This window comes from Oncorhynchus keta, chromosome 25, assembly GCF_023373465.1.
Source record: "Oncorhynchus keta strain PuntledgeMale-10-30-2019 chromosome 25, Oket_V2, whole genome shotgun sequence".
In the NCBI taxonomy this organism is placed as follows: domain Eukaryota; kingdom Metazoa; phylum Chordata; class Actinopteri; order Salmoniformes; family Salmonidae; genus Oncorhynchus; species Oncorhynchus keta.
In genome coordinates this window covers 3,453,255-3,476,654 of record NC_068445.1, presented here as the reverse complement: position 1 = coordinate 3,476,654, position 23,400 = coordinate 3,453,255, and the positions used below count along the sequence as shown (strand labels likewise).

The 23,400-nt window shown below is 46.7% G+C and overlaps 2 long non-coding RNA genes across 3 annotated transcripts; both read left to right on the top strand.

The window, feature by feature from the left end:
* Positions 1–57: 57 nt before the first annotated feature.
* Positions 58–513, top strand: LOC127911925 (uncharacterized). The gene is made up of 2 exons (XR_008079813.1): positions 58–188; positions 276–513. It is a non-coding gene; the product is annotated as an uncharacterized LOC127911925 (long non-coding RNA).
* A 13,925-nt stretch (positions 514–14,438) lies between these two features.
* On the top strand, positions 14,439–21,866 carry LOC127911924 (uncharacterized). Of its 2 annotated transcripts, none has more exons than XR_008079811.1 (3): positions 14,439–14,538; positions 19,730–19,855; positions 21,788–21,866. It is a non-coding gene; the product is annotated as an uncharacterized LOC127911924 (long non-coding RNA). The 2 variants fall into 2 exon arrangements; XR_008079812.1 differs by lacking the exon at positions 14,439–14,538 and adding an exon at positions 19,451–19,519.
* The last annotated feature ends 1,534 nt before the right edge of the window (positions 21,867–23,400 follow it).

Here is a 23,400-nt window from a genome sequence, read left to right as displayed (position 1 = left end):
CCCTCCCTCCCTCCCTCCCTCCCTCCCTCCCTCCCTCCCTCCCTCCCTCCCTCCCTCCCTTCCCTCCCTCCCTCCATCTCTTCCCTGTTTCTCTCTGATTTTCCAGAATGCTCCTCCACAGAATCGTGCCACCTGTGTCAGTGAAAAAAAAGAAAGGCTATTGGTATTCCTCTTTGAGGCTGGTTAAGGTAAGTGCCAGCCCCCATTACGATGACAAGGCAAGTAATGATGCCGCTTGTTCTGCGGTTCCCCATGATTTATTTATGCTTTCCCAGGGAGTGATCCTACCACCTCCATCCCCAGTCCTACCCACTCGCAACATTTTTTAAGAACACATGCAGTCGCCACAGGTTAACGTCGGCGCTGCCATTGCATGTCACAGGCGGACCATACGGGGAACGCAGGAGGCTGATGCAATGATGTGCTGGGATACCATGAGTTTTAATCACGTGTAACTGTAGCATTACAGTCAGAGAAAGCAAAAGAATTGTCCGAATAAAAGAATCAATCCATTTCACTTGTATTTTAATGTTTCATTTTGTGTGTGTGTGTGTGTGTGTGTGGGGGGGGGGGTATTTTCATTGATTTTGTTGTCTGGTATTGCAAGCTGCTATAGCTGCTGTTCTCATTTTCACTTGCGGGGGGGGGTGGTTGTGATCCCAGTGAGGCTGTGGGTGGCGACACGTGGCCCTTTTCGTCGGACTGGGGGCCCGAGCCGCGGGAGTCTGCAATGCAGACAGAACGCGTCGTCATTCGAACAATGCCAACAGAATGCGATGGAATTGGAACAAGGCAACGCCACATAGTGAGGTTGTGCTCAATGTGATGGTTGGAGGGGAATCTCTGTTTTCAATGCCCACCCCCACAGTGGGGATCGCGTTCTCCCTCTAGCCCTCTCTTTCTGATCCCTCTCTCTCCCTCCTCTGCCCTCTCTGTCTGAGGAATTAATTACCAATACGCGGGCTATATGTCCAGTGTAAATAAATGATAAAGATCACCTGTCAGTCTTCCCATCAACCTGGAGGCCCAGAACAAGCTGGGGGAGGGAGGAAATACTGGTGTGTGAGAGCGAGAGTGACACTGTGTGTAATCATGGCTGTTCATGGTGTTGCTCTTCCAATTGTATTTATCCCTGCTTTGCACTCTGTAGACAGACAGTCAGCTGTTGTGTTAGGAGGCTCGGCTTGGAGCAAGATGATTCCTCGCTGTGGCCCCAGTGTTGGGCGTTGCGTGGTTGTCTGCCCCGTCCCCTGGGCCTCTCTCTCTCCCCCTGCCCTGCTCCCTGATTCGTTGGGTAAAAGCGCCCATGAATGATGGATGACTGTGTCACCGCAGCCTGCAAAGGATTCATTTGTTTCATTGATTTCTCTTTAGGCAGAATGCCAGCGCCTGCCGCTTCCCACCTTTTCCCAAGACTTCCAGCCGTAATAGACGGTAATGACTTAAGACAAATTAACCAGTTTCTTGTAAAAATAGCATCAAATAACCCCTGACTCTACTCACAAGCACATTGGGGGAGAGACGCTCAATGCGCTGGACGCTGGACCCCGGTAGTATTAACCCCGCGGAGAACATCCAGGCGCATTCTAACAAAGCCGTACGTCTCCCATACTTACTGCTCTCTCTCAGGCCTCCCAATAGATGGGTAATGACTGGCTGTCTGGAGGGGCTGTGGGAGTGGGCTATTTTCACTGTAATGGAGGCCTTTACAGCCTTCCCTTAGTCTATACACACCTGCAGCACCAGCTAACTGCTAACGACATGATCTATGGCAGGCCCTTACTACACCACTTCACGGCAACATGCTGCTTATTGTGTTAAAGGGATACGCCGGGATTTTGGCAGTGAGCACGCCAGCAGATACCCGTCGACTTCCAGTCACTGCGCTAATGACAGTTAGCATTGGCTCACGAAACGACCTCTAACTTCCTTCCCACAAAACACACAGAGACATACAAAATGGTATCCACGAGTTCATCTGACTCTGCGGAGGTAGATTAAGGGCCTTAATGACAAAAATCCCAAAGTGCCCCTTTAAATCGTGTTATTTCACACTACATACTGAGTTGTTCCCCTGAATTCTGGCACACGCGCACAACTGTTAAGTGATACTGACTAGAGACCTCTTCAATGATCCAAGGACACTCCATCTTGCACTCCTCACCAAACCTGTAGGAGATTATTTTTGTGGTTAGAGAACTCAAAATATAAAGCATAGAATCTGAAATGTGTTGGACACACAGCGCTCATCTACTCATGCATGGCACTTCGTCTGCAATCTCACTCACTATGACATGTGTAAGTACGTGTGCCCCTCGGCATAACCGGGCAGGCCCTCAGTGCCCTGTCAGTGCCAGGCGAGGAACCTCATCCCAAAACCGGCCTATTGAAGCATGATTTTGCATCCTCCTTCCAGGTGATTGTTCTCCATCACGTTTGATGGATGAGAATAAACACAAGCAGTATTCCACTGTTGATTCTCAGTGGCTGCCCCTCAGGTCTACCCCTTCAATAACACAAGCACGGTGAAACCTAACTCAGTGCACCGAGGGGGCAGTACCTCCAGGGTAGACCTTGGTGCAGTCAGGAAGGGTGAAAAATAATACCCACCGTGCTAATGAATGCAAGTGTTGGGAAATATTATCTGCTCCCTGCAACCAATTTACACTGTTTACCAAGCCACCGGCGATGTGCTGTGGAGGGGGCAGATCCCTGTGTGCTCTGTGGCCCTCTCTGGGGTAAACTTAGCCAAAGCCCCACTCACGTCTGACATGAACAAGCCCTACAACTGGGATGCTCTCAGAGGATTAGGTAATCTCACCATGATACCCTCTCCCTCTCTCTCTCTCTCTCTCTCTCTCTCTCTCTCTCTCTCTCTCTCTCTCTCTCTCTCTCTCTCTCTCTCTCTCTCTCTCTCTCTCTCTCTCTCTCTCTCTCTCTCTCTCTCTCTCTCTCTCTCTCTCTCTCTCTCTCTCTCTCTCTCTCTCTCTCTCTCTCTCTCTCTCTCGGTGAAGTGCCTGATCCACTCAGGGCACATCTATCCTCAGGGTCCTTACATCCTTAAGTGCCTCCAGAAAAGGTTAGTTGGCAAGGTAATTGTCCAGCTGTGATCAGGCTTATTTTAATTGCAGGTGCTTCAACGCAAGCCATACTTCCTGTGACAAAGAGGCTTACTTTGAGGGAAAGGAGGAGATGGGAGAGGGAACGGTGGAGAGAGCTATACCGTGTTTTGAGCGTTGGTTGATATGGCAGTGCTTTTTATGTTGACACAGTGGTTTCAACAACCCCCATGATATGACAACTGATATGAGAACAGTGATTGAACTGTTTTGTAGACGTAACTGTCACGCAGGCTATTGGAGAAGAAATGATGTAAGTCAAATGGAGGTATCTACCTGAAAACAGTCATGCAGGGGTCTGCACCAATGGTGGATAAAAACATTTTCTGATGCAAACCTTTTTGGAATGATTTTATATTATATATCAACTGTTCCAAACACATTGTTTGAATATGTCCACCAATATCAATGACATCACGAATCAGTCATTCAGCAACAATAACAACATATAACCACGAGTAGCAACACACGTCGACACAAAGCTACATTTCTGTTGACGGCGACTGGCCTACCTTACAATTCAACAAGGCCCACATCGAGTGGGAGGGACATCATTTTAGGGCAGAGGCATTCCATTGTCATTGCAAAATTGTGTTGTACTCAAAAGAATGTATGTGAGTTAATCAACGTGGTGACCAGCAACGTTTTGCCGTAGGCCTACTTCGTTGTGCCGAGTGGTCCTTGCACACAACTTTACAAAAAAATAAAAACCCTATCACTTCACTTTTCTCCCCCCTCCTAGCTACTTTATTGAGGAAAATGTCCGTGCTATGTCTGAGATATGTGGTTGTCCCACCTAGCTAACTTAAGATGAATGCACTTACTGTAAGTCACTCTGGATGAGAGTGTCTGCTAAATGACTCAAATGTAAAATGCACTATCTTGCACCGCAGAGTTAATGCGTGTGACATTAAGCGCTCAAAATGAATAATATATGTATTTTTTGCAAAATGATTTCCTTCCCCTTTTTGGGATTCTGTGGTGTTACGTTGAGCTCAAAATGACACAATGCAGTCTTACCACAGGTCGCTAACCATAAATAATCAAAATGACTGACTTCTCACTTACTGGTCCCTGTACCTGCACAAACTGGTGCAAATACCAGATGTAAATGGGCAACACAACCTCCAAAAGGATGGATGAAGACAGAGGAAACAGTCATGCCATGATGTGTGCATTCTATTTTCCAATGATTACAAACAGCCTACCAACAGAAAGCAGTGTATATTTCCCTAATCTAAATGTCATCTGATCATGTGATCAGGTCAATAGGAGCTTGAGAGGGACGGCGGGTTATGATTGGCTGACCTGAGTCAAAGGTCACCCTGACCAATAAAATATTTCCAAGGGTCCATCAATAACTGTGACATGCAGACTAATACAGTATGGAATAGCGTGTGTGTGTGTGTGTGTGTTGGGGGGGGGGGCACAAACCCCATGGTTGCATCAGGCACAGCGGATGACTGAAAGGCCAAAAGGTTACTGGACAGACTTCGGCCCCTGCCCTGCCACCCTCTCGTATGTGCATTTGATAGCGTCAGCTGCAATTATTAAAGTATACTTCAGACAGGTCAAATGGGAGAGGGCAAAGAGCAAAACCTTTAAAGCGGTGGCTGAAGTCAAAGGTTAGGATGGCCATACGACGATATGAAGTGCCGCTGGGCTCCCGTAATGGAATCAAAGGGCTGTGACTGGAGGGACAAGGACTAATGAGAAACAGTAGATGGGACTTCACATTAGCCTGTACCTCCGTCATTAGACGGATTTCAAATGTGACCATGGTATGATGACAATATTAATCATGGCATGAGCTCGCCATTTGGCAATACAGTAGGTTTATGTGTGTGTTTGTGTTTGTTGTCTGGAGAACCATCCGCCTGTGTGACTATTAAATATAAATGGCCAAGGTCAGTGGGGTCGAGGCACGCATTAAGCACGAGTGACCGATGCAAAATGTAAAGGTCAAAGTGGAATTGCCCGTGCTGGAGCCATACGACGACACTCGGGCGTATTTATGAATGCCATTGGCGGTGATTTACGGCAGGAGATAAGCGTAGGGATTAGCAGGAAACACTCTCTTTTCTCTCTTCTGTAAAATAGACAACTTTACTCATATCAATCACTGTGTCACACTGCATCGTTACTATATGTTTCCTGCTGAGATTAGAAACAGCCCTTTGTCTCATCCCGCCCGGTTCCTTTCTACATCGGGGAAGACAACTTGTATTGTAGCAATTCTGAGGCTTGACATTAGCATTTCCACCAGCAGGAATTGTGATACGTGTGTGTTTTTTTTTCCTGCCGGAGATCGTGTCTGATAGATATGACCGACTGGTGTGGTTATTCTCTCCCTCAATGATTTCACGGAATTCACGGACTCATATAGTGATGTAAGAATAGCTTACGTGCAGCAATGTGAAGAAGTAGCCTGTGTAAATATGATTGTATCGAGAATAGATACACACTTTCAATCCACTGTCACATCCTATCACATCCTGTCGTCTGGTCTGTTTGATATTAGCTTTCACCTAAAAGTCCGTTACTGCAAATGTATTTGAATGTGCAATAGGACGACATTTTTATACTGTGTAAATGTCCTTACGCCAGAGAACTCAGTCCCTATTCTCTGCCAAATATATGAATACATGGTTTTTCTTGGCAAAGGAAAATAAGGAAATGGACCGAGATCAACTGCGCCTTTCATCAAAATACCTGGACAGTTACAAGCAGATTAGCTTATGGCATACTCTAAGCTTGTAAAACAATTCACTACTGATTCAAATAAAATAAATAAAAAATTCAACCTCCCACAGAAGGAGTTTTATATGCAGTGGCCAAACGTGGTTTCTCCTTTCGGGAGTGGCTGTGTTTGTGGCAGCCGAGGCTGAGCTCGTGAATTACTCTACACCCAGGCTTCAAGCATTTTTCAGGCCTCTAGGAGAGGAACATGCTCTCCACATCATTTTGTCCCCTAAATGGGAAAACCAGCCTGTACCATGGCCTTTTGGAACGGCCCCCAAGTGGTTCAGAGCTCAGCCAGAAAAATACGAAAAAGAAAACATGCGTTTGAACTGTGCGCCAAAGCGGAAACACGGTCTAGTGGACCACATTTTAACCTGAACCATAAAGGCCTATTTTCTTTTCCTCCAATAGCAATAAATTTGGTCTTTCCTTTTAATGCCCGTGTTATGTTTTTCCATGAGAAGATCACAGGGCGATAATGCGCTACACCATAGACATGAGTGTATATTACGTAACACCCCCTTTCCACTTTGTTGCTGTTATAGCTCAGCCATTGTCACATGTCACATTAGTAATCAGATAACACCATATAAAGCGTGGCGAACACAAAATACCACAATAAAACACTATATATGCTTACTGTTGTTCTCTAAATGATCCCTCCTGACTATGGTGATGGTGGTTTCCAGTGCCCTCCCTCCCTCCCCTCCCTCCCTCCTTCCCTCCCTCGCCTTCTGAGCACATCAGCCCCAGAGGCAGTTTATAGACGCCGGTTCTCGCTGTGTTCCATCACATTCATCTCGATTCCCCGTTCACCATGCGGCACTTGAGCCACATCACGCCTCCATTAACGCCATGCAGATTCAACCGCCGCTGACAATACAAATCACGATAAGATGAAGCCGACGCCCCATAAACACCATCGCGCACATCACGTCATACCAGCGTCTGGATAGGAGATCCCACTTGTCATCCTTATGCGCTCAACTCCCACAGGAGAGCATAGAGATATGGATATCGTTACTTCTGTATCTGTCTTGAACCGTGTGTATTACTCCCCATTCAGCGAAGCCACCTGAATAGATGTGTTTGTGTGCGAGACAGTATATATCTCTGTTTGGTTCACATCCATCACTCACGGTAGTGGGAGGTCCTGCATGGCTGGCCTGCTTGTGCGGAGAGATTTACACTGTAACGCGCCAAATCAACAGACCTTTACAGTAAAATAGGATTTCATCAATAGGGGCGATCGATAGTGCAAGCTGGCTGTTGTGTAATTATTATGGTCAGCGGGCGTATCAACAGAGCTGTCACGCCCCACAGCATACACCCACCAGAGGCTGCGAGGCTTAGGAATCGCACAGGTTCGTTGGGTACTGGGTTGGAGTCCCTGAGCGAAAGGTCAAATCAGTACTGCACCGTTACATCCTACAGCTTTTAGGCCATAGCAGAGCTCTGTGAACCACTGGGACATGAGCCGTTGAAGTTGAGAGCGTCAACCTCGTCAAAACGCCACCACCGTCTTCCTAAGCCAGATCTACCCCCCTACTGCCATAAATAAGACCGAGAAGCACACATCGTCGAATATTCACAGGATCAATGGTTTTCTGTACGTAAACGACCATTTTACAGTTCAAACAGTAGGTGTATACCGTAGAAGGGCAGAAGAAAACAGATCGACGGTGAACACAGCTGTCGTGAATCCTTGGCGATGCCGTTGCTAAGGTGGACACATGAGAGGGATCCAGTGTGGACTTACCTGCTGCTTTTGCCGTGCGGAAATAGCTTGGAGATTCGTGTCTCAAGGAAGTGACAATTCAAGAAATAGAGTAAGACACTGTCTCTAAAGAGACTTGAGGCATAACAGCACAGCAGAGGAATAACGCCCGCTCGCACACAAACACACTCCCACACTCCCACACTAGCCGAGCCAATGAGCCAGTTTATGTCGGGATTTTGTTTCACAGCCGCGGCCTCCTGGGAGAGAGGGGTCTGCCAATAACACTTAAGAGACAGAGCAGGAAAAGTAAGCACTTTTATTACAGCTCATCACTCATGTAATTTCTGGCAGCATTTGTGATTACAGATCAAGGGATTGACTAACTAGACATTCAGCCAGTGAGTTATGAACAGGGCCTACCATCCTAGACCGGCAGATTCTCCTCGTCGGCTGTAACTCATCCTCTCTCAGGGTGCTAAATCAGAGAGCACGCCACAGCCGGAAGAGTTAAATAATAACTTCACCTTTATTGTAAATCTGTCAAAAAATTAAACCTGTGCAGACGCCGTGCTGTCTCGCCGGGGATGGGGGGAGGGGGGTGGATCAATAGGACTGTTGATGGGGTTATTGATAGACTGCAGGTGAGGTGGAGGGAGGGAGGGGGATGTATGGGGTGGGACTGCTTTGGGGTGGGGCAGGGAGCACGGTGCTGGTTGTTTAATCGACAAGCCTCACCTTGAATCGATTGGCAGGGCACGCATGTAGCACCACACTCTTACTCGGACAGAGATAGACTCTCACACACTCACGCACACACGCGCACAGGCGCACACACACGGGCGCACGCACACATGCACACGCGCACACGGGCATACGCACACACAGTGTATACTGTCTATAGATTGTACTATGAGAGGGGCCTCTGACGATGAAAAAAGAGCAGGAAGTTTTAACAAAACATGCTATGATTTCCTGATGATTCCCCAAAAAAGCTCTGTTTTGTGTAATAATCCTGTTTCCGCAGAAAGCAAGGCAGCCGTGTTCTGTCGTATTATCTCTGCAGCAAATCAGTTTCTCATGGTCAGGTGAGCATAGTAGCAGACACATGGGACTGATTGAGATGGAGGACTACAGAGAAGGCTTCACCGTGAAATGCCTTACTCAAGGTTCAGATCTGTAGTGGCGCAAAGGCCTTCAAAACCACAAACATTTAAACCTGTAGGAACGACTTTGGCTGGGTTTTTACGGGAACAAAAAAAATGAAACAATGAAAACTATGGTCCTGGAAACACAATGGAACCCTGGAGGTGGCTGCTCACGCTGGGCCACCCCAGAGGATTCCACACATGGCTGCCGCCTCCATTCCACAGAGTTGAGTTCTGCTGAAAGGCTCTGGAGGGGGGACGGGCAACTTCGATGGGGGGGTGGGGGCCACAAAAAAATCTGAACTCATGAGGGGCCTCGGTTGCTCGTACCCACACCCATACCGCCCCACACACATTTTAGTGGCCCCACTCTTGACAGCGGAGAAACATTTTGTAAGTACAAATGTTTCCATGTAGCGTAGAGAAAATAAAAAGCAAGTTTATTGAAATTCTACAGTTTTTACTATGGGGCGGAGAGAAGATTTTGCAATTTTATAACACATTTCATGGAATTCTACACATTTTGCCGTAGGGTGGAGAGAAATGTTTGCAGTTTGTCATATGACAACTGAGTGAGACTGACTAATAAAATCATTGTGGCCCCCCCTTGGCTGGTGATTCAACCATGATAATATGTTTAGATTGCTGGCAGTTAAACTAACTTAGCAATCTAAAACATTTTAGCTGAAGTGGACTTTTACTTTATTTTATCGAACATTTACTTAACTAGGGCTAATTGGCTGACTATCAGTGACTGACATAACAAGAAACAAACTGCTGATGCAGAGGAGGATAAGAAGGGGGTGCAGGGAGGTATGGGGGGCTGGGCAGGTGGGGGAGAGAGGGCCACCATCCTCTTGGTGTGAGGCTGCCTGCTGACCCCCTGTTCCTGGTCTGGATCCCGGTCTGTGGCAGTGGGTGTGGCTGGGACAGGCAGCCGTGCCAGGCTGGGCTTAAGGACCAGAGTGCTTCCGAACAGCTCTGCTTCTGGGGCTTAGTACACCACAACCATCACCCCTTTCAGCATCATGGATCTGCGGAGCTCCACTAGAGGGGGAATAAGACACAGAAATTCACAAACACAAAACACACGCACAAACAATCCTCAATTACAACAACATGCTTAAAGATACACTGAGTGCACAAAGAATGTCCATGACATCGACTGACCAGGTGAATCCAGGTGAAAGCTAGGATCCATTATTGATTTCACTTCACAGTGTAGATGAAGGGGAGGAGACAGGTTAAAGAAGGATTTTTAAGCCTTGAGATAATTGACATGTGAATTGTGTATGTGTGCCATTCAGAGGGCGAAAAGGCAAGTCAAAAGATTTCAGTGCCTTTGAACGAGGTATGGTAGTATGTGCCTGGAGCACTGGTTTGAGTGTGTCAAGAACTGCAACTCCACTGTGTTTGTCACGCCCAACAGTTTCCTGTGTGTATCAAGAATGGTCCACCACCCAAAGGACATTCAGCCAACTTGACACAACTGTGGGAAGCATTGGAGCCAACATGGGCCAGCGTCCCTGTGGAACGCTTTCGACACCTTGTAGAGTCCATGCCGTGACCAATTGAGGCTGTTCTGAGGGCAAAAGGGGGTGCAACTCAACATTAGGAAGGTGTTCTTAATGTTTTGTACACTCAGTGTGGATTTATACGTGTCAACACAGGTACTGCGAGTGCTGGTTCCAACCTTGTCTGTCCTCCTGCTTCTCTGTTTGGTTGTCAGTAGGGAGACCTCACCTGTTCTGCCCCAGGCCTCTCCTGAAGGACCGGTGTCCTGTTTGCAGTGGGAGGCTGGGAGAAGGGTACTGGGTCTGTGGAGACCAGACGGCCCGTCAGACCTGGCCAGGGGAACCAGACAGCTGAACACTGGCCCTCTCTCCCACCTCACCCCTTCTCCATCCCCCGCAAGTCCCCACGGACCTGCCATCCTCCTTTTCATCCCTCTCTCCGCGTTTGATTGATGAGTGGCCATTTCCTGGCCCGTCCGTCTCAGACGGAGCCGTCACCACGGCAACCTCTGGATCGTGTAACGGTCCGTCTCCCTCTCTCTTATCCCTGTCTCTCTCCCTCGCTTTCTTTCCCCTCTCTCTTTCTGTCTCGGGCCCCTGGTTTCCCTTGGTCATCAAACGAGCCGGCCGGGGGCCAGCCGGAGAACGGGTGTGGAGTCCAACCCCAGTGTGGTCCGCACCGATCTTGGTCTGTTTGCTGCCATGGTTCTGGGGGATGTAGAGAGCGCGCGCGCACACACACACACACACACACACACACACACACACACACACACACACACACACACACACACACACACACACACACACACACACACACACACACACACACACACACACACACACACACACACACACACACACACGTCTGGCTGAAGTTTACCTTGCCATGATAAGGTTACCTTCATGAGCAACTATAATTCTAATTGGCTTTATTAAGGGGCTTAAATCTAATACCCACTCATTGCACAGCCTTGGGCAGCATATCAATGGTGCTGTGACTCAACAAATCTCCCCTAGCATGTACTCTATTTAATGGAGTAATGGTCCAGGATTCAGACTAGACATGGGGAGCGCTACAGCCCGACTGTCGTTGTTGTGATGCTGGGTGTGTTCTGTCCTAGGTTGGCACAGAGGGTTTCCAAGTCAAAGGCCTAAGACGCAGATCAATAGAGCTTGGCCGAGCCCCTCATCGGATGCGATGCGGTAAGAGAAAAGCTGCACCGCAACATTTGACCCCGTTTAAAAACCTGATACCAATTAGGTGGGATTTGGAGTGTAAATAATTCAGCAGATCTCTCTCTCGCTCATTCACACTCATGCACACACACGCACACTCATGCACACACACACACACACACACACACACACACACACACACACACACACACACACACACACACACACACACACACACACACACACACACACACACACACACACACACACACACACACACACACACACACACACTGGATAGGATACAGACTTCTTAATTGCGTTAACGAGTTACAGTACATCAGGATTTCGAATTCATGGTTATAGTAAACTAAACATGTAAAATAGTATGAACATGTATTGGTTGCGATAGCATGAGAGTCTGTGTAAATGTCTGTGTGTGTGTCGTGTGTGTGTGTGTGTGTGAGAGAGAGAGAGAGAGAGAGAGAGAGAGAGAGAGAGAGAGAGAGAGAAATAGAGAGAGAAAGGGAGAGAGAAAAGCCAGTGACAAGTCAGACAGGGTAGGACTCAGGTGTGGTGAGAGGATTAGACAAAACCCCTTAGTAAATATGACAGTAAACACCTGGACGACAGGGAGATGGGGAGTGAGGGTGTGTGTTTGTTTCTCTGCACATGTTTGTGTGGGTGTGTGTGTGTGAGTGAGTGAGATTAATATATTTTCCATTCGTACATTTTTGTTTTGGGGGTGAACTGAATAAAGTGATGGTAGAAAAATGACTGTTAATAAAATGTGTGGAATGAGGGGATGAGTGATGGAAGGAGTGAATGAAGGAGTCAAAGGGTGCGAAGGGAGTGAAGGAAGTAGTATGGAGTGGGTGAGAAAGTAAAATATATTATTTCTGTCTTTTTGTAACGCTGTATCCACCAATTTTTCACATTTGTGTTTTTTCATCAGAAGTGATTGCTTACTTGTACCTTGTGTGTCAAATATTTGAGATGCTTATGAAAATGAGTATTTCTTTGCAAAACGCTATGGATCCATTGTTTAGCTGGAATGGACGGCTCGTATTCTGTATATTTGACTGTGATAGCTGGTTGTCTCACTTAGCTATCTTAAAATGGACGCACTTCCGGTAAGTCAATCTGGATAAGAACATCTCCTAAATGACTAAACTGTCAAATGTCAATGTTTTACCTTACAGACCTCATATTACTGTATTGAATAATTGTTTTTTACATCACCAATATATCATTTCTACCTATATTTATTAAAAACGTAGTTCTTTGTTACATTTGACTGTGTTAAACCTAGCAGTACGTCTTCTCTCTCTGAAATGAAACCTTCAAGTGATAGAGTTTGAACAAATACATGTCGGTCATCAAACATTTTATTTGTCACATGTGCCGAATACAATTGGTGTATACTTTGCCGTAAAATAGTAACACAAGAGGAATAGAATAAAATACACAAGAATAGAGCTATATACTGTAGCTCAGTTGGTAGAGCATGGCGCTTGTAACGCCAGGGTAGTGGGTTCGATTCCCGCGACCACCCATACGTAGAATGTATGCATACATGACTGTAAGTCGCTTTGGATAAAAGCGTCTGCTAAATGCCATATATTATTATTATTATTATTATACAGGGAGTACCAGTACCAGATCAATGTGCAGAGGTACAAGGCATTTGAGGTAGATATGTACATGAAGGGAGGGTAAAGTAGGACTAGGCATCAGGATAGATAATAGTAAAATACAGAACAGAGTAGCAGCGGCAAACGATGCGTGTAAAAGTGGGTGTGTTTGTGTTTGTTGTGTCATTCTGTGTGGGAGTGTCAATGAAGTGTGTGCGAGTGAGTTTGTATATAGTTTGTATATATAGTCTAGTGAGGGTGCGTAAGGTCAGTGCAAGATAGAGTCAGTGCAGATAGTTCAGGTACCATTAATGGACTATTTAGCAGTCTGGCTATGGGGTCTTAGTCGCTTTGGATAAAAGCGTCTGCTAAATGGCATATATTATTATTATTATTATTAAGCTGTCTCGGAGCCTGTTGGTCCGAGAGCAGTAGAGTGAAGAGTCTACGGCTTTGGCGGCAAGAGTCTTCGTCATTTTTTTCTGGCCTTCCGTGGGAAGTAGGGGTGCTGAGGGTGACGTAGCACCGCATGAAACATTTGAATAAAAAAGTCATATATTATATTATATATATTATATATATATTTAAAAAAATATATGTTTTTTGTTGTTGCTGAAAACAATATTATTTCACAAAAGTAGTGCACTGGGCCTTTAATTATCTTATATTAGGACCCATGCCATGATAAGAAGAAAATACATAATTTCTTTCAACAAACAAAAGCTAATTTACTAACATTTCTGAAAATGTATAGATAGCATTTTGCAATTGAACTCTTCAAGTGAGCAAGTGAGCAAATGAAAGTAAGAGTGCCTAAATGAGGAGGGAGTATGTCTTATTTCCCTGCTGTCTTCCTTCGCGGTGTGAGCCATCGGTGGGGGATAGTTGCAGTGGTCTTTGAAGCGAGCTCCAGTTTCTGTGAGGACACATTACCTATCCCCCCTCTCTCTGCTCTCTGCAATTCCAGAAAAAAACACAGTCTTTGCCATCTCCGCTTTGCACTGTCAAGACTTCGCTTCAGATCCAGACACTCAGGCCTCTCTTTCTCTAAACCTTTTCTCTCCTTCTTTGTCTGACACTCTCTCAATACTGGCAACCAGTGTTGTAGAGTCCGGTGTCCAGTCTGGTCTGGAGACAACATGTTGAGTGTCTGTCTGGTCTCTGTGTTGGATACATTTGTACTTGGTCTTGACTCGGTCTTGGACAGTAAGGACAGTAAGGACAGCCAAGACTAGGAGTAAAACAATCATAATTGTCAGCTACCATTCAATCAGCGCATAAAACCGCTTCGCCAGGCCAAATATATACACTTCGATCTTGAAACAAAGTCTTAACAGCTTTTATATCTATTACAGACAGGTTAGTACAGTGGTGAACCTATAGGCCTTCAGTTAGTGACAGGTTAGTACAGTGGTGAACCTATAGGCCTTCAGTGTGTGACAGGTTAGTACAGTGGTGAACCTATAGGCCTTCAGTGTGTGACAGGTTAGTACAGTGGCGAACCTATAGGCCTTCAGTGTGTGACAGGTTAGTACAGTGGTGAACCTATAGGCCTTCAGTGAGTGACAGGTTAGTACAGTGGCAAACCAATAGGCATTTAGTGTGTGACAGGTTAGTACAGTGGCAAACCTGTAGGTCTTCAGTGAGTGACAGGTTAGTACAGTGGTGAACCTTTAGGTCTTCAGTGTGTGACAGGTTAGTACAGTGGCAAAACTATAGGCCTTCAGTTGTGACAGGTTAGTACAGTGATAAACCTAAAGGTCTTCAGTGTGTGACAGGTTAGTACAGTGGCAAACCTAAGGTCTTCAGTGAGTGACAGGTTAGTACCGTGATGAACCAAAAGGCCTTCAGTGTGTGACAGGTTAGTACAGTGGCAAAACTATAGGCCTTCAGTTAGTGACAGGTTAGTACAGTGGCAAACCTATAGGTCTTCAGTGTGTGACAGGTTAGTACAGTGGCAAACCTATAGGTCTTCAGTGAGTGACAGGTTAGTACAGTGGTGAACCAAAAGGCCTTCAGTGTGTCACAGGTTAGTACAGTGGCAAAACAATAGGCATTTAGTGTGTGACAAGTTAGTACAGTGGCAAAACTATAGGTCTTCAGTGAGTGACAGGTTAGTACAGTGGTGAACCTATAGGCCTTCAGTATGTGTCAGGTTAGTACAGTGGTGAACCTGTAGGCCTTCAGTGTGTGACAGGTTAGTACAGTGATGAACCAAAAGGCCTTCAGTGAGTGACAGGTTAGTACAGTGGCAACCCAATAGGCATTTAGTGTGTGACAGGTTAGTACAGTGGTGAACCTATAGGCCTTCAGTGTGTGACAGGTTAGTACAATGATGAACCTGTAGGCCTTCAGTGAGTGACAGGTTAGTGATTCTGAAAGGACATAAACCTTCAGTGTGTAGCCCAGGTTATGTACCGGAGAACAAAAGGCCTTCAGTGTAGTGGAGGTTATAAAGCAGGCAAACCTATGGCATTTTGTGTGACAGTTAGGCAGTGGTTATCCTCCTTCATTAATGTGACTGGTTAGTATGATCAACAAAGTAGGCCTGGACAGTGTGTGACAGGTTAGTACAGTGGCAAACCAATAGGCATTTTCAGTGTGTGACAGGTTAGTACAGTGGCAACCTATAGGCCCTCAGTGTGTGACAGGTTAGTACAGTGGCGAACCAAAGGCCTTCAGTGTGTGACAGGTTAGTACAGTGGCAAACCTATAGGTCTTCAGTGTGTGACAGGTTAGTACAGTGGCAAACCTATAGGCCTTCAGTGAGTGACAGGTTAGTACAGTGGTGAACCTATAGACATTTACATTACATTTAAGTCATTTAGCAGACGCTCTTAACTAAAAGGACTTACAAATGGTGCATTCACCTTATGACATCCAGTGGAAACCACTTTACAATAGTGCATCTAAATCTTTTAGGGGGGGGGGGGTGAGAAGGTTAGTACTTTGATGAACCTAAAAGGTATTCCTTAAGTGTGTGACAGGTGTCTCCGGAAGGTGGTGATTGACTCCGCTGTCCTGGCGTCGTGAGGGGTTGTTCCACCAGTGGTGAACCTAGAGGCCTTCAGTTTTGACTGTGACGGGTTACTTCCTCAGTGGTAGGGAGGCGAGCAGGCCAGAGGTGGATGAACAGGTTGTTTGGGTGGTGAACCTGATCAGGCCTGGAGGTACTGAGTGACAGGTTAGTACAGCTGGTGAAGCACCATGGTCTTGTAGCGGATGAACTTCAACTGGCAGCCAGTGGAGACAGGGAGGAGCGGGGTGAACGTGAAGAACTTGGGAAGGTTGAACACCAGAACCTGCGGCTTCTGTGAGTGACAGGTTAATGGCACAGGCAGAACCCAGCCTTCAGTGTGTGACAGTAATAGACAGGGATGAACCTATAGGCCTTCAGTTAGGACAGGTTAGTACAGTGGTGAACCAGGGTCCTTCAGTGTTGTGACAGGAACCTACAGTGGTGAACCTATAGGTCTTCAGTGTGTGACAGGTTTGTACAGTGATGAACCAAGGTCTTCAGTCTGGGAGTGACAGGTTGTCACAGTGATGAACCATGGAGGCCAGTCCTTCCCGGGAGGAAGGTTAGCTACAGTGGTGAACCGAGGTTCAGCTTGAGGTGATCCGTCATCCACACTGATATGTCTGCCAGACATGCAGAGATGCGAACCACCTGGTCATCAGAAGGGAAAGGAGAGATTAATTGGTGTCTGCATAGCAATGATAGGAGAGACCATGACAGGTTATGACAGAGCCAAGTGACTTGGTGTTCGAGAATAGGAGAGGTTAGTACAGTGAGAACCAAAAGGCACCAGTGGTGAGAGGCGTGGTGAGGTACAGTGGTGACGCCACCTGGTAGGAGGCCCTGTCAGGTAGGACGCAATCCAGCGTGGCAACCCGGAGATGCCCAACTTCAGAGGGTGGACAGGTTGATGTACAGTGGTGAACCCGATAGGTCTTCAGTGATGAGAGCAGGTTAGTACAGTGGTGAACCTATAGGCCTCCGTGATACAGAGAAGTGAGTCTCAGTTGAATGACTAGTCTTGAACCTGACTGAGGCCTCAAGAAGGTCATTCTGAGGTTAGATAGCAGTGGCTGGCCAATAGGCCGTTCAGTGTTTTGACAGGTTAGTACAGTGGTGAACTGGTCTTCAGTTGTGACAGGTTAGGGACAGTGGGAACCAGAAGGCAACTTCAGTGTCTTGACAGGTTAGGAAGTGGTGAACCAGCGGTCAGGGATGAGTTGATGACAGGTTAGGTACAGTGGTGAACCTCCGGAAATGGTCTTCAGTTAGTGACAGGTTAGGTACAGTGGGCAGGTTGTTCAGTGGCGACCGGCCGTCACAAGAACCTTTCATCTGGAGAGAGAGGGGAGAAAGAGGTCAGAGCACAGGGTAGGGCAGTGTGAGCAGAACCAGCGGTGTCGTTTGACTTAGCAAACGAGGATCTATAGGCCCTCAGTGTGTGACAGGTTAGTACAGTGGTGAACCTATAGGCCCTCAGTGAGTGACAGGTTAGTACAGTGGTGAACCTATAGGCCCTCAGTGTGTGACAGGTTAGTACAGTGGTGAACCTATAGGCCTTCAGTGAGTGACAGGTTAGTACAGTGGTGAACCTATAGGCCTTCAGTGAGTGACAGGTTAGTACAGTGGTGAACCTATAGGTCTTCAGTGTGTGACAGGTTAGTACAGTGGTGAACCTATAGGTCTTCAGTGAGTGACAGGTTAGTACAGTGTCAAACCTATAGGTCTTCAGTGTATGACAGGTTAGTACAGTGGCAAAGCTATTGGCCTTCAGTGAGTGACAGGTTAGTACCGTGATGAACCAAAAGGCCTTCAGTGTGTGACAGGTTAGTACCGTGATTAACCAAAAGGCCTTCAGTGTGTGACAGGTTAGTACAGTGGCAACCCAATAGGCCTTCAGTGAGTGACAGGTTAGTACAGTGGTGAACCTATAGGCCTTCAGTGAGTGACAGGTTAGTACAGTGGTGAACCTATAGGCCTTCAGTGAGTGACAGGTTCGTGATTCTGAAAGGACATAAACCATAATTCTAGGTCTTCATGTGGAGAGTACACTATTGTGCCAATGGGTAGTGGAGGTATACAGTGGTAAACTCTATGCTCACTTTTTTTTCAGTGGGCATTGCTTATCCTGATATAATAATAATATATGCCATTTAGCAAACCAAAGGCCTTCAGTCATGTGTACATTCTACGGTGGTCCCGGGAATCAAACCCACTACCCTGGCGTTACAAGCGCCATGCTCTACCAACTGAGCTACAGAAGCCTCACTTATTAATCCCTACTGGTGCATATCAAAGTAGTGTAGTGGACACGTGTGTGACAGGTTAGTACAGTGGCGAACGTATAGGTCATCAGTGTGTGACAGGTTAGTACAGTGGCGAACGAATAGGTCTTCAGTGTGTGACAGGTTAGTACAGTGGCGAACGCATAGGCCTTCAGTGTGTGACAGGTTAGTACAGTGGTGAACCTATAGGCCTTCAGTGAGTGACAGGTTAGTACAGTGGCAAACCTATAGGCCTTCTGTGAGTGACAGGTTAGTACAGTGGCAAACCTATAGGTCTTCAGTGTGTGACAGGTTAGTACAGTGGCAAAGCTATTGGTCTTCAGTGAGTGACAGGTTAGTACCGTGATGAACCAAAAGGCCTTCAGTGTGTGACAGGTTAGTACCGTGATGAACCAAAAGGCCTTCAGTGTGTGACAGGTTAGTACAGTGGTGAACCTATAGGCCTTCAGTGTGTGACAGGTTAGTACAGTGGTGAACCTATAGGCCCTCAGTGAGTGACAGGTTAGTACAGTGGTGAAACTATAGGCCCTCAGTGAGTGACAGGTTAGTACAGTGGTGAACCTATAGGCCCTCAGTGAGTGACAGGTTAGTACAGTGGTGAACTTATAGGCCTCCAGTATGTGACAGGTTAGTACAATGGTGAACCTGTAGGCCTTCAGTGAGTGACAGGTTCGTGATTCTGAAAGGACATAAACCGTAATTCTAGCCCACTCATGTAGGAGAGTACACTATTGTGCCAATGGTGTAGTGGAGGGTATACGCAGGTAAACTCTATGCTCAATTTTTTTTTCAGTGGGCATTGCTTATCCTCACTTATTAATCCCTACTGGTGCATATCAAAGTAGTGTCGTGGACACGTGTGTGACAGGTTAGTACAGTGGCGAACGTATAGGCCTTCAGTGTGTGACAGGTTAGTACAGTGGCAAACCTATAGGCCTTCAGTGTGTGACAGGTTAGTACAGTGGCAAACCTATAGGCCTTCAGTGTGTGACAGGTTAGTACAGTGGTGAACCAATAGGCCTTCAGTGTGTGACAGGTTAGTACAGTGGCAAACCTATAGGCCTTCAGTGTGTGACAGGTTAGTACAGTGGCAAACCTATAGGCCTTCAGTGTGTGACAGGTTAGTACAGTGGTGAACCTATAGGCCTTCAGTGTGTGACAGGTTAGTACAGTGGTGAACCAAAAGGCCTTCAGTGTGTGACAGGTTAGTACCGTGATGAACCAAAAGGCCTTCAGTGTGTGACAGGTTAGTACAGTGGTGAACCTATAGGTCTTCAGTTAGTGACAGGTTAGTACAGTGGCGAACCTATAGGCCTTCAGTGTGTGACAGGTTAGTACAGTGGTGAACCTATAGGCCTTCAGTGAGTGACAGGTTAGTACAGTGGTGAACCTATAGGCCTTCAGTGTGTGACAGGTTAGTACAGTGGTGAACCTATAGGCCTTCAGTGTGTGACAGGTTAGTACAGTGGTGAACCTATAGGCCTTCAGTGTGTGACAGGTTAGTACAGTGGCGAACCTATAGGCCTTCAGTGTGTGACAGGTTAGTACAGTGGCGAACCTATAGGCCTTCAGTGTGTGACAGGTTAGTACAGTGGCAAACCTATAGGCCTTCAGTGTGTGACAGGTTAGTACAGTGGCAAACCTATAGGTCTTCAGTGTGTGACAGGTTAGTACAGTGGCGAACGTATAGTCCTTCAGTGTGTGACAGGTTAGTACAGTGGCAAACCTATAGGTCTTCAGTGTGTGACAGGTTAGTACAGTGGTGAACGTATAGTCCTTCAGTGTGTGACAGGTTAGTACAGTGGCAAACCTATAGGCCTTCAGTGTGTGACAGGTTAGTACAGTGGCAAACCTATAGGTCTTCAGTGTGTGACAGGTTAGTACAGTGGCGAACGTATAGGTCCTTCAGTGTGTGACAGGTTAGTACAGTGGCAAACCTATAGGCCTTCAGTGTGTGACAGGTTAGTACAGTGGCGAACCTATAGTCCTTCAGTGTGTGACAGGTTAGTACAGTGGCGAACCATAGGCCTTCAGTGTGTGACAGGTTAGTACAGTGGTGAACCTATAGGCCTTCAGTAAATGACAGGTTAGTACAGTGGCAAACGTATAGGCCTTCTGTGAGTGACAGGTTAGTACAGTGTCAAACCTATAGGTCTTCAGTGTGTGACAGGTTAGTACAGTGGCAAAGCTATTGGCCTTCAGTGAGTGACAGGTTAGTACAGTGGTGAACCTATAGGCCTTCAGTGAGTGACAGGTTAGTACAGTGGCAAACCTATAGGTCTTCAGTGTGTGACAGGTTAGTACAGTGGCAAAGCTATTGGCCTTCAGTGAGTGACAGGTTAGTACCGTGATGAACCAAAAGGCCTTCAGTGTGTGACAGGTTAGTACCGTGATGAACCAAAAGGCCTTCAGTGTGTGACAGGTTAGTACAGTGGCAAACCTATAGGCCTTCTGTGAGTGACAGGTTAGTACAGTGTCAAACCTATAGGTCTTCAGTGTGTGACAGGTTAGTACAGTGGCAAAGCTATTGGCCTTCAGTGAGTGACAGGTTAGTACAGTGGTGAACCTATAGGCCTTCAGTGAGTGACAGGTTAGTACAGTGGCAAACCTATAGTTCTTCAGTGTGTGACAGGTTAGTACAGTGGCAAAGCTATAGGTCTTCAGTGTGTGACAGGTTAGTACAGTGGTGAACCTATAGGCCTTCAGTAAATGACAGGTTAGTACAGTGGCAAACGTATAGGTCTTCAGTGTGTGACAGGTTAGTACAGTGGTGAACCTATAGGCCTTCAGTGTGTGACAGGTTAGTACAGTGGCAAAGCTATAGGTCTTCAGTGTGTGACAGGTTAGTACCGTGATGAACCAAAAGGCCTTCAGTGTGTGACAGGTTAGTACAGTGGCAACCCTATAGGCCTTCAGTGAATGACAGGTTAGTACAGTGGCAAACCTATAGGCCTTCAGTGAGTGACAGGTTAGTACAGTGGCGAACCTATAGGCCTTCAGTGTGTGACAGGTTAGTACAGTGGCAAACCTATAGGCCTTCAGTGTGTGACAGGTTAGTACAGTGGTGAACGTATAGGCCTTCAGTGTGTGACAGGTTAGTACAGTGGCAAACGTATAGGCCTTCAGTGTGTGACAGGTTAGTACAGTGGCAAACGTATAGGCCTTCAGTGTGTGACAGGTTAGTACAGTGGTGAACCTATAGGTCTTCAGTGTGTGACAGGTTAGTACAGTGGTGAACCTATAGGCCTTCAGTGTGTGACAGGTTAGTACAGTGGTGAACCTATAGGTCTTCAGTGTGTGACAGGTTAGTACAGTGGTGAACCTATAGGTCTTCAGTTAGTGACAGGTTAGTACAGTGGCGAACGTATAGGCCTTCAGTGTGTGACAGGTTAGTACAGTGGTGAACCTATAGGCCTTCAGTGAGTGACAGGTTAGTACAGTGGTGAACCTATAGGCCTTCAGTGTGTGACAGGTTAGTACAGTGGTGAACCTATAGGCCTTCAGTGAGTGACAGGTTAGTACAGTGGCGAACGTATAGGCCTTCAGTGTGTGACAGGTTAGTACAGTGGCGAACGTATAGGCCTTCAGTGTGTGACAGGTTAGTACAGTGGCGAACGTATAGGCCTTCAGTGTGTGACAGGTTAGTACAGTGGCAAACCTATAGGCCTTCAGTGTGTGACAGGTTAGTACAGTGGCAAACCTATAGGTCTTCAGTGTGTGACAGGTTAGTACAGTGGCGAACGTATAGTCCTTCAGTGTGTGACAGGTTAGTACAGTGGCAAACCTATAGGTCTTCAGTGTGTGACAGGTTAGTACAGTGGCGAACGTATAGTCCTTCAGTGTGTGACAGGTTAGTACAGTGGCAAACCTATAGGCCTTCAGTGTGTGACAGGTTAGTACAGTGGCAAACCTATAGGTCTTCAGTGTGTGACAGGTTAGTACAGTGGCGAACGTATAGTCCTTCAGTGTGTGACAGGTTAGTACAGTGGCAAACCTATAGGCCTTCAGTGTGTGACAGGTTAGTACAGTGGCGAACGTATAGTCCTTCAGTGTGTGACAGGTTAGTACAGTGGCGAACGCATAGGCCTTCAGTGTGTGACAGGTTAGTACAGTGGTGAACCTATAGGCCTTCAGTAAATGACAGGTTAGTACAGTGGCAAACGTATAGGCCTTCTGTGAGTGACAGGTTAGTACAGTGTCAAACCTATAGGTCTTCAGTGTGTGACAGGTTAGTACAGTGGCAAAGCTATTGGTCTTCAGTGAGTGACAGGTTAGTACAGTGGTGAACCTATAGGCCTTCAGTGAGTGACAGGTTAGTACAGTGGCAAACCTATAGGTCTTCAGTGTGTGACAGGTTAGTACAGTGGCAAAGCTATTGGCCTTCAGTGAGTGACAGGTTAGTACCGTGATGAACCAAAAGGCCTTCAGTGTGTGACAGGTTAGTACCGTGATGAACCAAAAGGCCTTCAGTGTGTGACAGGTTAGTACCGTGATGAACCAAAAGGCCTTCAGTGAGTGAGTGACAGGTTAGTACAGTGGCAAACCTATAGGCCTTCTGTGAGTGACAGGTTAGTACAGTGTCAAACCTATAGGTCTTCAGTGTGTGACAGGTTAGTACAGTGGCAAAGCTATTGGCCTTCAGTGAGTGACAGGTTAGTACAGTGGTGAACCTATAGGCCTTCAGTGAGTGACAGGTTAGTACAGTGGCAAACCTATAGTTCTTCAGTGTGTGACAGGTTAGTACAGTGGCAAAGCTATAGGTCTTCAGTGTGTGACAGGTTAGTACAGTGGTGAACCTATAGGCCTTCAGTGTGTGACAGGTTAGTACAGTGGCAAAGCTATAGGTCTTCAGTGTGTGACAGGTTAGTACCGTGATGAACCAAAAGGCCTTCAGTGTGTGACAGGTTAGTACAGTGGCAACCCTATAGGCCTTCAGTGAATGACAGGTTAGTACAGTGGCAAACCTATAGGCCTTCAGTGAGTGACAGGTTAGTACAGTGGCAAACCTATAGGCCTTCAGTGAGTGACAGGTTAGTACAGTGG